Here is a 15,129-nt window from a genome sequence, read left to right on the forward strand (position 1 = left end):
AAAGAAACAAGAGCCGAAGGCCTTGGAAAAATGGGAGCGGGGAACAATTAAATGCAAACTCCAAGGAAATGGAAGGGTGGAGAAGGCAAAACATAAGAGAAGTCTGCAAAAGTGAATCCGGCAGGGAGAGTAAATGATAACAAAAGGATGATGTTGCAGTAGGATAGGGTAAGTCGGAAGAATAGAATAATTATCGGAAAAATTGAATTCATTGTTGTCTCCAGAAGGTTGTAATATTCCGAATTAAATGGTACGCTACTGATTTTTTAAAATTTGGTGATACAGTGGTGAAGCAGGCCGTGGTAGAAATGGGATAGGGAGGTAACTATCTCTTTGTTCCATCCTCTAAATAATCCGGTGTTCCAGAACGGGAAGGATTCATTCCACTCTAGATCGTTCAGAGGTGGAAGAGATGATGATTAGCTGGGAGCAGCCCAATAATTACAAACACATTAAAGATGTGCAAATCTGTGTGAACTACGCTCATGTTAAATGTGTGAAAATTAAATTGCTATGCACATCACTGCACAGTTTTAATATGATAGCTTTGCCCTCTGGTTTGGAATTAACAGTGGAGGAAACAACCCTGATGTGAGACCCCACTGAATCTCCGTTCTTCAAAATATGTACGTATATAAATATTCCCTTAATTTTTTGCACAAACATACAAATCTGGTTTATGTAAATGGTACATTGGCTTGGATATCCAAATAATTTGAGATTGTCCACAGTTACTTCTAGTTTGAGCATTTTCTCTGCTAAAGTATTCCTATTTGCATTTGTTTAATGTCTGGGCTGCTTTGCCACGACTGAGGCATGTATATAATTAAGGTATTTATGATGGATTTTAATCATTCTCCCCAAGCAATTATTGCTTTCACCTGCCATCTCGCTCGGATTTCTTCTGAACACTTCCTCCAGTGCACAAACCACATTGAGATGAGGACAGCAGTTGGAAGACTTTACTTATTAACTTCGACGACCTTCACACAAATAAAAAACAGATCAGGCACCATGACACCAACCTACTGCCAAAGACAAACAGTGCTGCCAGTGATACCTTTGTCCAGTTCTCTCCTTGTGACTAAAAGCAAGGTCTGATCTGATACCTAGCCACAGGAAGGTGACAATTCGATCAATTGCTGAAGCTGATCTCAGGCAGAGGTGACACGACAGTCTGATTATCAAAGGTTGGGGGAAGGGATGTTCCACGGGCTCCTCTGCTTTGAACGAAGGTCATTGACTGTGATCACCTCCTCACATAAACAGGAGCAAGTAGCTGAGCAAACTCGAGGATTATCCCCTCTGAGGCTAATCGTGCTTTAGAGAAAAGGGAAGACATTTTATTCAGAAAGCACTAAACACAGGATTTCTTATAATGGCATGGATATTTAAAGTTTGTAAAATCTAATTACTATTTAAGACCTCTTTGAAGAGGAGAGTTACAACAACATCACAGTTCATTTTATGGATGATCAAGTACTAATTGTGTGGCAGTAAGATTATAATAGACAGTAAAATTCAAAAGCTGGCTTCATGCTTTTCACAGAAATCATGGATTCATACACTTAATTACTCAGGAAGTATAATTGCTGTGGTGTGAATAAACAGAATAAAACATGAAGATTTATTTTCATTGACAGATAATTCATAGTGAAGAGCTTAGCAAAATGGATACCACAGTGGTGTAGCAGTTAGTGTGACGCTATCACTGATTGGGCTGTTCTGGTGTTCAGAGTTTAAATCCAGCACTGTTTTGTTAGGAGTATCTGTATGTCCTCCCTGTGGAATGCATGGGTTTTCCCCAGATGTTCTGGTTTCCTCCCACAGTCCAAAGGCGTACCAGGTAGGTTAATTGGTCATTGTAAATTGTCCCACGATTAGGTTAGGGTTAACTGGGTTTGTTGGGGGTTGCTGGGGTGGTGTGACCTGTAGGACCTACTCTGTGCAGTTTTGCTAAAATAAAAACTAAAGATAAGAATAAACTTCTCCAATTCTTCTGTGGTTACTTGATCAGACAGGAGAGTCGTTGCCATGACTTTTTTCCGAACCAACTATGTTTCCGTTTTCTGTCCTGTTCCGTGCGAACTGATGAGGCTGAATCAGGATGGCCAGACACCGCTACAAGTGGGGCAGGATGGTGCTGGATGGAGTGACTTGTTTGTGATGTTGGGCACTCCTTCCACTGCTTGTGCTCGGTCTCCTATTGTAGGGAATCTTTCCAAATGCTTCTCCACTTTAAGTGGTGATGTGCTACAGGTTCCCAGGAGCTGGGGCAGATGTTTTTTTTTTCAGGTTGACTTTGAAAACACTCTTTGCAGCATTTCCTCGCCCTCCTAGTGTGGTGGCAGCATGATGGTGTAGCGATTCGTGCAATGCTATTACAAGGGTTCATTCTGCAGCTGTCTGTAAGTCATTTGTACTCCTGTTTCCTCCTGTGTTCATTCCATGATGTATGGGTAGTAATTGTGGGCATGATACACTGGCACTGGAAGCATGGTGATACTCGTAGCTGGCTCTAGCACATATTCAGATGCCATTGGCTTGTACTGCAAACAACGTATTTCACTGTATGTTTCAATGTACTGTACATGTGACAATTAAAACTAATCTTTCTCTTTACCTTCCTAATGTGAGTGTGGTTTGTGCATCTTGACTGCTCACCATTTGGACTGCAATTGGGACCTCAGTGCTGCAAATCTTGTCATGGGAAAGCACTGACATCAATCCTGCCAATGAATCTGAATAATTTTGCAGGGGGCAGTCTTGGCAGTGCATCTCTGGTGCTTTGAGTTGCTTATTATAGAAAGTCTGTGTCTCTGACGCATGCACAGCAGGGTGGGAATCATCACTGTCTATAGCTAAGGTTTGCACCTTGGTCTTCAAATACTCCTTTCCCTAGCTGGCCAAAAGCTTTCTTAGAAGGAAAGTGAATTTCATCATCAATGTCTGCTTTTGGTGAGAGTTGGTTTCCTAGATACGGAAAGTAATGAGAGGTGGAGGAAGGTTAGAAGAGGAACTTGGTGCTTCAGATGTTTAGTGTAAGGGCAAGTCTCCTGAAAACTCTGATGAGAAAGTCAGCAACAATTTGGAGCTCAGCCTCAGAGGAAGCACATGAACGTGTGTTGTTTGGTTCTATAGATAGATGACTGAATTTGGTATGATCTTGGACCTGGAATAAAAGTAATGAAAGTTGAACAGTTTCCCATTCATCCTATAGATCAACATCACATGTAAGGAAAACTTATTGAAGATGAGGAGTAGATTCATAGTGAGAAAGACTGAGAAATGACATACTTTTGCTTGACCCCAGTCTGCACTGGGGTTGGATACGAAATGGATAATTGATTAGGATCACAGCTTCCATAAGATTACGCAGTATGTGAAGAACATTAGCAAACTTCTGGGAGCAACCAAATATATGAAGGATTGTCTTTATTCTTTTTGATGACTGAGGCAAAGTCTTTTGTGAGGTTGGAGACAGCCAGTTACTGTGGTCAGTCCTGCTCCTTACATTTTTCTTGGATTGTCTCACACTAAGTCATAAATCAAGATTACCTTGTTATGGTTGGAATCTACATTGTGAAGAACAATTTAGAAGTTCCCTGACATTCTTTCTGAATTTCATGCTGTTAAGCATCTTCCTTCCTGAAGATGGCCATGTTTCTGTGAAATTTCCTGGAATGCTCTCTTCCCTAATGAGGGAGATCTATTGAGCTAGATGTACTTCTCCACTTTTTAAAGTTTTTCATCAATGGTTTTATCCCTTTGCTTTTCTGCTATCTGATGGTCTTGACAGCCTTTTATCTATTAGGCTAATACAGAGATTGTAGCATGTGGCATAGAGTCATGGCCATCGGTATTAGTGGCAGATTCCCAATTCAGGAATTCATTGGGGAATCCTTCCAGTGGACACTGACTGTTCCTTTATCTTTTACTGAGTTCTCCTGCTTTCTTGGCTGTCCATGAAGTGGCTTCCCTGGGTGGCTGGGACATTGATGGTTTTGAGAACACTGGATAATACTTCACTGTAAAAGCGGTGATTATGACGTTAGCATTGCCCTCAGCAGTTCAGCCAACACAACCATCTGGAGGAATGTGCAGACACTGCATTTGTATTGCAAGAAGAGAAAGAGGACTTGAGCTCCCTATCACGTCCTGAGACTCACGCAGGGAAATCTGCTCAGGTTTAGGTCTTGAGGTTAGATTTCTGCCAATACTCACCTTCAAAGTCCATATTTAAGGAACAGTCACCTGTGTGAGTAACTGAGACCCTGGCAGAATTTTCCGACCCTACCTAATGCACGGGATTGGAAAAAGCTGCAGAGGGTTGCAAACTCTTTATCGCACTATGATCTATTTTCTTTGCTTGTTGATATCCCAGATACTTTCATATATTTAATATTCATATTCATCCATTAGTTGCATTATATCCTGCTGCTCTGTTTTAAATTCTACTAGCTCTATTGCACTTTTCTTTATGTTTAATGTCCTGCACTTATATAGTCCAAAGTTCATATTTACAGCATAACTTTAGAAAATAGTTAGACTATTTGATTTAATTGCTTTAGCTTTACTGATGAAAAAGTGTATAATTTCAAATTGTCCATGTATAGAAGGTGTGTTGAGGTATAATTCATTTGGCTGTCTTTGATTTGGTACCCTATTTTCATCCAATTCAGTAAATTAGAGAGCATGTTTAAAGCTAGACAAGACCATAGTGGGCTTAGAGACACAAACACGAGGAATTCTGTAGATGCTGGAAATTCAAGCAACACACATCAAAGTTGCTGGTGAACGCAGCAGGCCAGGCAGCATCTCTAGGAAGAGGTACAGTCGACGTTTCAGGTCTCGGCCTGAAATGTTGACTGTACCTCTTCCTAGAGATGCTGCCTGGCCTGCTGCGTTCACCAGCAACTTTGATGTGTGTTGCGTGGGCTTAGAGAGTTGCCCTGAAAAATTTTGGTTTATTTTGATAATGGTGGTTCTTTTTTTTGGTTGTTAATAGATAGGGTGATTATAGTACACCAAAGCCTCATCAGATGTAGAAATTTCACAGGTATTGGGTATAGTTTATATATATTAAGAATTACTATTAACCATGAGTGTGGGACAGAATGAAATGCTTTTTGGTAGTCAATATAACAACATGAAAGATTTCTGCTTTTCTGCTGGGCTTGATTTAGAATTACAGAATCTATTATCAGTTGCTTTTTACATCCATTCTTACCCTTACAGCATCCTTTCTGCCCTTTAGTAGGGATACTGTAGTTGTCTAAATGAGCGGTAATTAGTTGCAAGATGCATGATGTTACAATTTTATACATAATTTGTAAACAAGGTTTTAGGACGATATTTTGATGGGTCCATTGTGATTTCTCCTTTAGGTAAGAGATATATTTTACCTTCTGTCAAAAATTTGTGCACATTTTCAGGATTTTTAAAGAAAATTGTTGATATATATTAGTTGGTACATACGGATGAAGGCAAATATATTTTCATAACAATAATTATGAATATTATCGCTTCCAGTTGTGGGTATGTTTAAAACAGCTTTTAGCATCTGTGTTGTAGCTTCATGAGTTTGCATGAGTTCAATTGTGCAGGCGCGTTTTTTTCCCCTCCCTTACTCCAGCTTGTTTGTTGGTTGTGTGTCACCCTGCTTGACCACGTAGTAGACTAAAAGTTCATTATCCCTATGTTCATTGGCAATTCTATGCTAGGGTTGGTGACGTTTTGGTGCACCAAATTTAGTTTCAATGTTCTGTATAAACTTTTTTCATTGTTCCTGAACTGATAATTCTGTGTTCTTTATCTGGTGCATTTCACTTATCGATGTAGTCTCACTTTGTATGCAGCAAGCTTTTGTTTCAGTATATCTTTAAATTCTACAATGCTTTTGTTAGGTTGATCATATCTTGTATGGACCTTAGATTTCCTGAGTATTTTCTTAGTATTTCTCTTAACTTTCTTGCTCAGGTTATCCATTTTATACTCCATTAGTTGTGCTATTGTTGCTCTTAATTTTGTTTCTTAATCTCTTTTACCACTTCACTGTTCTCATTTCATTACTCAGTTTTAGGTTTCTATTAGTGTCAATAGTTTCTATAAGTGTCTCTATTTTGGAATCATTGCACTGCACTGCTGTTAATGGTGTGCAGTATATTATTGTGTGTAGTTCTTCAAATGTTTCAAGTTTTCCTAAATGTTGTGGTAATATAATATTGTTGAGAGTATCAACAATTTTTGCAAATTTCGATGTTGTGTTTAGTTTTGGTATGCAGGGCCCTTTTGTTGGATCAGTGCCCATGTATTCTATCAGAGAAGTGTTAAATGTCCGATTAATTTTGTCTCAGCTTTGTCATCAGCATTCTGAAGAGTGTCTATGTCTGTGTTATTGTTATTTCCATCAGATTGTGGAGAAATAATAACAATAATAATTTTTTTCTTCCTTTTTGTATTTGCACAGTTTGTTGGCTTTTGTACATTGGTTGTTTGTCCATCCTGTTGGGTGTAGTCTTCCAATGATCCAATCGTGTTTCTTGAATTTACTGGGAATGCCCATAAGAAAATGAATTGCAGGGTTGCATATGGTAACATATATGTACTTTGAGAATAAATGTAATTAGAACTTTGAACTTTGATTCTGATTGTATGAAGGATTCAACTCCTTTGGGAAAGAAAGGGTAATTGATAGCATCTCTATCGTGGAAAATTCCAAAGATTTGTCAGCTTTTGAGAGAAGAAGTTCCATCTCATTCAAGTGTAATGTGGGTGAACCTTTATTCTGAAATGTCGCCCCCCCCCCCGCAGTTCTAGATTCTAAGGGAAAATTCCTATCACTAATTATTCTGTTAAACTGCTTCAAATCTTACATTGTTTCACAAAGATTACCCCTCGTCTTCTAAACTCCGATGAGCTTGGGGCAAGTTTATTGAATGATTCCTCTTGTATTCATGCCTCAGATCAACCAAGTGAACATCTGAGCAGGCTCCAAGGTATGTGTGTCACTCCATAAATAGAGAGACCAGAACTGTATGCAATATAGTCAAAGTCAGAAATCAAAATCAAAGGATGTTTATGTTACTGTGTACAACCCTGAGATTCATTTTCTTGCACGCATATACAGGCAAATAAATAAATAAATAAATAGAATTATGAAAATCTATACATAAAGACTGATAATTACTTTTATTGCACTGTACTGTTGCCACAAATCAACACATTTCACAACATATATCAATGATAATACTGTAAACCTGAAAGAGAGAAAACATCCTGTTGACTCTCGTGATTACTACTGTCATCCATGTAATGCGGGAAACAAATTTGTTTCCTGTATCTCATGTATAAAGACACCCAGCTCCTTCCGTACAACATCATCCCATAGTTCCTTGCTATTTAAACAACGTTCTGTTTCTCTGCGCTTCCTTCAAAGTAGATAATGTCTCAGCCACTGGTTGATATGGAACCTACTGTAGCAGTCATGCCATGTTATTTAATGACAGCTTTTAGAACGTTATAAGTAGATCACCATTTTGCACTGGTTGCCAACCGAGAGAGTTCGGGTCCCTAGTGGAAACAGCCCGTGGAGACAATGGAAAACTGAATGAAGTGTGGACACAGTCATTTACAGGGGTACATGTTGACTTGAGTGTTCTCAAAAACCAAGAGAAGGACAGGGAACGGTTGAAACATATCTACATGGGTACTTTAAAATTATTTCAAAGTGATCGCTTTAATTATTAACACAGGGAAGAGAGGTCTTGCCTTTAATGCTGTGAGTCCTGAAGATTGTTATTGCATTGTGTGAAAATTCAAATTACTGTTTGGTACACAGCTGATAGTCCTTAACAGTCAGGGAGAGTGTGTGAAAACTCTACTACTGTGCTCTCATAATGACTTCCGTGATGTGTTTACACAGTAGCAGATGCCATCACAGTAGCAGAGTCTGGAAGTTCTCCTTCATTGCTGACTAAAAAAATCAGCTGCTATTGAAAGAAATCAAGAAAGTAAGAAATGTTTAAAAGTAAGGAGTTTAGCATAGGATGCCCTAGAAGTAGATAGGTATGTTTGAAGGATTGGCATTGTTGTAATGTAGGTGACTAACTTTGTGCACAGAAAGCTCCCATAAATATCGTATGATAATGATTCATCCGTTTCTTTGCTCGACCTCCTCCTGTGGAGTGTGCTGAGGTATTCACATCTAACAAGTCATGAGAGAACTCACAGCTTCCCTCTCCCTCACAAATAGCGTTTTAGAATCCTGGGCAATGGATGGGGAGTGGGAGGGTTGGAAAAGGTTTAGTCAAGATAAGTGTGAGAGTTAGTCGGTTTGTAAAAGGTACCGGTAGATTGCCTGTCTCCAGAGAGGGAGACAGAGAGATTGAGAAAGGGGAGAGAGGTGTCAGAGATGTCCACTGTCCTCTCCTATCAGATTCCTTCTTCTTCAGCCACCTATCACCTCTCAGCATCTTACTTCATCACCCCTTCCTCCACCCACCCACCTTCCCCTTCACCTAGATTCCCCTACCACCTGCTTGTCCGCCCACCTTCTTATTCTGGCTTCTGCCCCCTAACATTCCAATCCCGATGAAGGATCTCAGCCCGAAAAATCAACGTTTCTTTTTCTCTTCCATAGATACTGCCTGACCTACTGAATTCGCCCAGCACTTCGTGTGAGTTGCTTACGTTTTCCAGCATCTGCAGAATCTCTTTGTGTTTATATTTTGGAATAGAAACATAGAAACATAGAAAATAGGTGCAGGAGTAGGTCATTCGGCCCTTCGAGCCTGCACCGCCATTTATTATGATCATGGCTGATCATCCAACTCAGAACCCTGCACCAGCCTTCCCTCCATACCCCCTGATCCCCGTAGCCACAAGGGCCATATCTAACTCCCTCTTAAATATAGCCAATGAACTGGCCTCAACTGTTTCCTGTGGCAGAGAATTCCACAGATTCACCACTCTCTGTGTGAAGAAGTTCTTCCTAATCTCGGTCCTAAAAGGCTTCCCCTTTATCCTCAAACTGTGACCCCTCGTTCTGGACTTCCCCAATCCTTCCTATCCAGTAAGAGAGTAGACAAAACCTCCTTTGGAAGATGGCATTCCCTCAGTGCAGGTTTTTAGATTTTCTGTTCAAGTCTCTGGAATGAGATTTGAACCCTGTTACCTCTGGCTCAATGAGAGTGACACGTGGTCTCCCTGTATATCTAAGTGACAAATACCTTAAGGAGACATCACTTCATAAGCTCAGGAGAATTGTAGGTGAGTCTCTGGATTCCAAGGCGTTAGATGTCAAGCAAAAATCATAATCTTTAGGTGAATTAAACCAGAAAGCAACAACAGGAAAACAACAATCTGAATCATATCTCAGCCTTAGAAATGCTAAAACTTCTTTTCAATGTTGTACTGATGCTGAAACAATATTATTTCAGATTCCGATTCCGATTTATTTATCACATACGCAGAGAAACATACAGTGAAATGCACTGCCAACGCATCGAAGGATGTACTGAGGGCAGCCCGCAAGCATCGCCACACATGCCGCCGCCAACATAGCATGCCCACAATGTTGCAGTCTTGTTCACAAACACTGTCATAATGATGGAACATGTAGTGCACACGTAAGCATGTCCTATCAATGTAACATCGGACCCACAGACATGATGAAGCTATGAACCGCCGAAAGGATACGTTCCCAATGACTGAAGAACAGGCACGTTCTACTCATACAGTCCCTGGTGCACAATGCTGTCCATCCCATTAGATTCCGCTCGATTTGAACAAGACTCTGAATCAGCAGCCACAAATTTTCGTCTGTGCTTAAACAATGAACTCAGCATCTCATTGCCCTGCAGCTATGTACACACACTGCAGTAAAACTTACTCCTTCAGATCTCTTTATCTTTGTTCACTGCTGCTTTTTCATTTTGCCTTCTTCCCAGCTACATATCTCCTCTATTTGTTTATCCTCTTCTCTCATTTCATCTCTCTGTCCTCACTTTTCATTCCATTGGCGATTTCTTTCTTTACCTGCTTTTTCTTTAATTACATTCCTTTGTCTCTCCAGGAACATCGATTTCCTTGCACTTTGCACGGCATTGGAATGTCCGGGAAGGAGTCAGGGAGCCAAGTGGTCATTCGATGCGTTCGGAGTGAGACAAACGGCCAAAGAAAAGCACGGGAGGAGGAATTTGTAAATCCAAGGTTATAATCCCTTTATGGGGCTCAGGTAATTTTGATGGTTAAATTCAAGCAATTGTATAAAGCTGGTTTCAGTAATATTGAACTATTGCTGTAAAGAGGTAATTAATTTGGCTTTGTCTTTCAGCAAAGGTAAAATGCTGTAGTGATATCTTGTTCAGAATCACAGTGATGTAATTGAACCTTAAACACATTTGCAGATGCTCGAAATAGGAATTGGAATGGGGAGTAGAATTAAAATGGTTGGCCACTGGGAAATTTCTATTTTAATTCCACTCCTCATTCCCATTCTGACATATCAGTCCATGGCCTCCTCTACTGCCATGATGAGGCCACTCTCAGGTTAAAGGAGTAACACCTCGTATTCCGTTTGGGTCGCCTCCAACTTGACGGAATGAACATTGATTTCTCCAATCTCCGGTAATTTCTCCCCAGTCCCCCGGTTCTCCTTTTTCATTCTCCATTCTGGCTCCCCCTTACTCCTTCTTTTCTCCTCATCTGCCTATCACGCCCCTCCGATGCTCCCCCTCCTTCCCTTTCTACCAGAGTCCACTCTCCTCTCCGATCAGATTCCTTCTTCTTCAGCCCTTTATCTATTCCACTTCTCTCCTTCCAGCTCCTCACTTCATCCTCCATCTCCCACCCGCGGACCTCCCCCCTCACCTACCTTCATATATCTCCTTCCAGCTTGTACTCTTTCCCCCCTCAACCCCAACCTTCTTATTCTGGCTTCTTCTCCCTTCCTTTCCAGTCCTGATGAAGGGTGTTGGGACGAAATTCGACTCTTTATTCCCCTCCACAGATGCTGCCTGACCTGATGAGTTTCTCCAGCATTTTGTTGCTAGCTGCCTTCTGACCATTGTTGAGAAGCAGCTGGGGATGGGCAGTAAATAGGTAGGATGTCTCACCTCCACTGATATCATTCCTCTTTTTTTGTAAAAGAAAACTTGAACACCCACCTAAACCCATCAAACAGCCAAAGCAAGATTTCGCTTTTTGATGTGCGATCCAAATGATGTGAAGAGAACTCAGCTTTAGAATGAAAGGTCTTTGATCTGGTGGGGAGTGTTCTGGGCGAGATGAAGATGATTTAGTGAAAGAATGGATGGGCTTGCAGTTCAGTGTGTGAGGACAAGAGATGAATTCAGCCGGCACCAAGCTGAGAGGACCTTCCCGTCCCATTGTGTATTCTAGCCCTGTCCTTCCCAACTCGCTCTCCCGAGGCGACAGCACAGAGCTTAAAATACCGAAGGTGCAGATGGTTGCTACAGCAACACACCAGTGACGCACTTACAAAGCTCCCAAACCCCCTGAAGGAGAATTCGCAATTTATAGTTGTACACCACTGAGTATCTTTTGATCGCATTCCATTTGTTGGACTCCATCACAGCCACATCAGCATTAGCATACAGAGAGAGCCAGTCAAGCAAAGGGGAAAAAAATTGCCTGCATCTGCACTTCTTAATCATTTCCATTCGATTAAAGCCAAGGAGGTTTACAGCAGCATTTTAAACATGCTGTTGACAAAACCATTGCTTAAAGGCAGAGAATATTTCATTTCTCTCTGTCTGAACAGTTTTAGAACACACTTTTGGATGAGATTTTTACTCAGTGTATTTATTTATGATGGTGAGATTCCAAGAAAATTACTCAGTGTGATAATTAGTGGCTCTCAAGGTAATGTTTCTCAGCTTTTTACAGATGCACCAAAGCTGAGGGCTCTCACTCCACTTTACTTCTGAACTGTCAGAAATAATGTGCAGCATCTTACGTATTCATAAATATTCAACACATTCACTGTGTTCTTTCCTGTTTAAAATGTTTAACTCTCCCCCAGCTGTCCTTGGACATGTTTCCTGTGCCTCAGCCAGTCGCTATTTCGTCACAAATGGTGGGCCAATCTGTCCGACAGATTTCACTGGGCAGTTTCGGTTTCCAGTGAGTCAGTGGGCTGGTGTTGTCCGTGTTGCTGCATCAACTGGCTGGTGGATGTTCATCTCTGTCTGAAGGTCCATTACCATCCAGCAACAATACTGACTGCATCTGCCCTGGGACCATGAGAACATAAGGCACGGGATCAGAAATGGACCAGTCAGCCCATTGGGATGGAATGAGGAGCTCTTTTTGTTGTCCACAGAATTTGGAGAAACCTTCCCCAGCACCACACTTCAAATAAATTAATCCTCTTGTTGTAAATTCCAGCTCTAGCTATTTAATCAAGGGTGGAATCCACTGACGTTTTAATTTCATACTTCACCAAGAGGTGGTCAATGAATTAGGAACTTAAAAGCCTAACAGATTTAGCCCATCTTGGAACGCTGGGGACAATTATGTTATGCCACTTGGAATACTTTGATCATCACCTCCGCACATAAAAGGGATTAAAAGTCTGCGGTGAGGAAGGCAAATGCAATATTAGCATTCATTTCAAGAGGACTAGAATATAAAAGCAAGGATATAATGTTGAGGCTTTATAAGGTACTGGAGAGGCCTCATTTGGAGCATTGTGAGCAGTTTTGGGACCTTTATCTTTGAATGGACTGGCTGAAACTGGAGAGGGTTCACAGGAGGTTCACGAAATTGATTCCAGAATTGAACAGCTTGTCATATAAAGATGGTGCTGTGTCTGCATTCACTGGAATTCAGAAGAATGAGGGGTGACCTCATTGAAACCTATTGAATGGTTAAAGGCCTTGATAGAGTGGATGTGGAGAGGATGTTTCCTATGGTGGGAGAGTCTAAGACCTGAAAACACAGCCTCAGAATAGAGGAGTGTCCTTTTAGAATGGAGATGAAGAGGAATTTCTTTAGCCAGAGAGTGGTGAATCTGTGGAACTTGTTGCCACAAGCAGCTGTGGAGCCCAAGTCTTTATGGTCAGGGCACGAAGGGACACAGGAGTGGATGGGGGAGTGGGGGGAGAAGGCAGGAGATTGGTGCTGAGAGGGAAAATGGATCAGCCATGATGAAATGGTGGAGCAGAAATGGCCTAATTCTGCTCCTATGTCTTATGATTGATATATGGGACAATCTTACAGTGGATAGTGTAGTGGGAATAGGCCACACAGCCTTAAAACAGGCCCTGCCTTTCAATTCATGCCTGACCTGTCCCAGGCCTCTGCTCCTCTTCTGTGCCAGCACCCTATTGCTCTCAAGTACCAGACCTTTCAAAAACTTTTCTCCTTCCTCTTTAAATGCCCCCAGTGATATTTTCTCCGGTTAAGAGAGTTCCAAAGGTTCATCACTACCTATAAGATACACCTAACACACCTCAGCTTTAAATAACAATCCATTAATTTTGTAACCATATCCCTTCGTTCAAAATTCTCCCACTAATGAAAGCATCTTAGCACCAACCGTCTCTTGCTTCCTGAGGGTCTTATGTTTCAGTAAGGTTGCCCATCAGTCTTCTCATTGATGTAAGAGGGCTAACGAGATTAATCAGCTCATATTCCATCTCTCTTGATGTGTCCGCTAGATCGGATGTGAAATGGATAAAAGCCATTTACTTTGAGACAGAAAATCGAGTTAGCTCTTGGCATTGGGATTCATGGTGGAGGTCGAGGAGGAGGCACACCGTGCTATTCATACAGTGTATGAGTCATACAACACACAAACAGCCCTGCGGCCCAATTTGTCCAAGCCGACCAAGAGGCCAATCTAAACTAGTTCCATTTGCCTTTATTTGGCAAATTGTCCTCTAAATCTTACCTATCCATGTACCTGTTCAAATATCTTTTAAATCAGGGTTTCCCAAGCTTTTTTATGCCATGGGCCCCTACCATTAACCGAGGGGTCTGTGGACCCCAGTTTGGGAACCCCTGTTTGAAATGTTTTTTGTCCTTTTTTCAACTGGAATTGTTCAGTCATTAAATAACACCAGTTTAATTAGCTTACTTAATCACAGAATGATTCCATTTTTGACAACTCCAGTATTTTTTTCCTGAGTACATTTGACATTTTGAGATGAAGTGGGCAAGGTTGGAATTTGCTGAGACAAATTGCGGCCCTATCGATCCCAGGAGAGCAAGGCCTGCTTGCTCATGCACTTTTGAACAGAAGAAAATCTGAACTAACGGAGTGCAGTTGTGAGGAGTTTTTATAAATCTTTATGTTTATATAACGTTCTGTAAAATGACAGGACAGAACTAAAATAAACCAAAGATCTTTGCTTCATGAATAACAACTAGATTTAACCAAATGTATTCGTATTTTGCATCTTCAGTCTATATGTAGTTGCAGATTCCATCCCTGGATTTGAATAAATTCCAGAGCAGATTATAGTGGGATGAAACCACCATGGGGTTATTATATCCAGGAAGGTAGTGGGATAAGCTCCCACTACCTGTTAAATGCACCCAATAATGTGTGTCTCAAATAGCCTCTGACAGCCAACTCCACCTCCTGGCTTTCACATGTAGCTTAGCTACTAAGCCCAGCGGAACCATTTCTACAGATAGGACGAAAGGGCACCTTAAAACCAGTTGCTTTGGGCAGAAGGTGCTTGTCAGCTATCGTTGGTAGCTCATCTAGGAGAAGGAAAACTCTGATCTCATGCCTCCACTGCCTTGCGGCTATACCCACTCATGGGGAAGGCTTCAGGAGTAAACGCTGAGGAAAAATCCAGGGCTGGAATCCCTAGGGCAGTCCTTCATTCAGTTTAACGTTGACTGGCAACTCCTGTGACGCTGCTGGTGCCAGACTGTATCGGTTCATACTGTTTCTTTGGATTCATCAGCTGCCTTGAGAGGGGGAGCCTGTTGCATGGGCTACAGCTTGTTCTCCATTTCGCACCGCGCTGGCTTTCATATCACATAGACAGCAAGGACCCTGACCAACAAAGGCCTAATATCATGAAGATAAGTTTTGAGCCGACCATGTTTACCACTCAAGAATAAGGCATTCAGCCCCAAAGACACACA

General features: G+C 41.4%; 1 long non-coding RNA gene across 1 annotated transcript in view; it reads left to right on the top strand.

Moving 5' to 3' along the window:
* Positions 1-9,447: 9,447 nt before the first annotated feature.
* LOC134337292 (uncharacterized) overlaps positions 9,448-15,129 on the top strand; it is a 57,113-nt gene continuing 51,431 nt past the window's right edge. The window contains exon 1 of the long non-coding RNA XR_010015960.1: positions 9,448-10,237. This is a non-coding gene — a long non-coding RNA (uncharacterized LOC134337292). The remainder of the gene's footprint in view (positions 10,238-15,129) is intronic.

This window comes from Mobula hypostoma, chromosome 24 (assembly GCF_963921235.1).
Source record: "Mobula hypostoma chromosome 24, sMobHyp1.1, whole genome shotgun sequence".
Taxonomy (NCBI): Eukaryota; Metazoa; Chordata; class Chondrichthyes; order Myliobatiformes; family Myliobatidae; genus Mobula; species Mobula hypostoma.